Source organism: Heliconius melpomene, chromosome 17, assembly GCF_056956725.1.
Source record: "Heliconius melpomene rosina isolate 202511_hmr_F chromosome 17, ASM5695672v1, whole genome shotgun sequence".
In the NCBI taxonomy this organism is placed as follows: Eukaryota; Metazoa; Arthropoda; class Insecta; order Lepidoptera; family Nymphalidae; genus Heliconius; species Heliconius melpomene.
This window is the reverse complement of record NC_140405.1, coordinates 6,595,253-6,597,048: the sequence shown is the minus strand read 5'-3', so window position 1 is coordinate 6,597,048 and position 1,796 is coordinate 6,595,253. Positions and strand designations below refer to the sequence as shown.

At 26.3% G+C, this 1,796-nt stretch overlaps 1 long non-coding RNA gene across 1 annotated transcript; it reads right to left on the bottom strand.

Annotated features, from left to right (window-relative positions):
- Window positions 1-226: 226 nt before the first annotated feature.
- On the bottom strand, window positions 227-1,796 carry LOC146530038 (uncharacterized). The gene is made up of 2 exons (XR_014878930.1): window positions 1,165-1,796; window positions 227-577 (listed from the first exon to the last, which is right to left on the bottom strand). It is a non-coding gene; the product is annotated as an uncharacterized LOC146530038 (long non-coding RNA).

The window sequence follows — 1,796 nt, the reverse complement described above, 5'->3', positions numbered from 1 at the left end:
TCAATTCTTTGAAAAGATTAAAAGGGCTGTATTTGTAAATTTGGGATTTGGGAATTAAAAGTGTTAGAGGACTTTAAACTCTCAGATATGTGGGTCATAATCAGAAAAGTGGACATTTTCGAATTCGTAACGTAACTGATAAGTAACAACACTGATAATATTTGTTACGAAACTGATGATATAAGGCATTATACACAACAAAATAAGAATATTATATGAATAAAACTATTGTTTTTTTTTATTTAATGCGACACAGATTAAAATTTTAAAGATTCAATCGTTGAATTAACAAATTATAAATGTAAGAAAACATAACAAAGTGACAATATTAACAATATAATAATGCTAGTTCGTAACTTAATAAACTTATATTTCTAGTTAGAAATCACAAAGTTAATGATAAAATTAAATCCACTTTAAAATATATCAAAATTTGAGTCGTTATCTTTGGAATTAAGTTTCATTCTTTGTAAGTGTTTATTCCGCATATCTTCATATTTAATAGGATTGGTCTGTTTAAGAAGTTCTCTATATCTTTATTGTCTTTCAGCATTTGACATAGGAGCCATGACGCTTACTGAAAATAAAAAAATGTTTATCAATAGGTATTTAATAATATTTCATGTTTATTGTTTAGATCTTTAACAACGCTAGTACAGAAAGTATTTGTCTTTATATAAAAGCCTCACCCACTTGAACTACAGAATTATTAATTCGCTATCTCCAGAGAAAAAAATAGTAATTACAAAATAACAACTAATTTCAGGAAGAATAAAAAAATGTTTTTAATTAAATCGGTTAAGCCGTTTCTGAGATAAGCGTGCACAAACACATTAGACAAACAAGCAAACAGGCAAAAAACTTAAAAATAATTATTTTTGGTTACTTTACGTTATGAAAAGTCACTAATTATTTTTATCCTATTTTTTTTTAAATACATATCTTCCGATGGTAACGTAATTATGAACTAGGCTTCATATTTTCTCAGTTTCGTTACGTAACGAAATGTAACAAAATTGAGAATAAAGTCTGAGAAATTCTAACCTTTTTAAATATTTGCTCATAAGCCACGTGTTGCATGTGCAAGGACTGAAGTTCTTTTTTGAGATTTTGTAATAAGAAGCAAATAACATAAACAAGAAAACGAAATTATAGAATACTTACCAAAATAAAAGCCGTTTATAACCCTGAGATGTAATTTCACGCATTCACTCTAAAACATTTGAACCCCTCAACTGCTGCGAGAACATTACTGGTTGTAGCTACGACAGCATTGACTTTTACAATAATGGTGCCACAATAAAAACTAATATTAAATACCATTCAAAATAATTGCGTTCATATTTTAATTGTACGTTACTAACCCTGAGTAACGAAAATGCAATATTTTGGGACAAATTTACTTAACTAATATATATTATTTATTAAATAATGTATCAATAAAAGTAGTTATATTTAATAATATGCATAAAGTAAAGTAATATAAACATATCCGAAATCAAATAAAATCATAAATATTCGTAACAAATCAATTCTCAAAAAGTAAAGTGGTGAATGGGACACGAAAAATTGTATGGAAGCATTTTGAAAAGTTTTTTGCAACTAACATAAAATACTATTATTAGCCATAATACATTTAAAATATTACAAAAACCTTTGAGTTAATAAATAAATTTATCTTAAATGGCAAAATATTTAAATTATCTTTGAAATTGTATTTTTAAAACGCATTCAAAGTAGCGGGACAAGAAAAGACACAAAATGTACACTTTTTCTGATTATGACCCATGTATGAA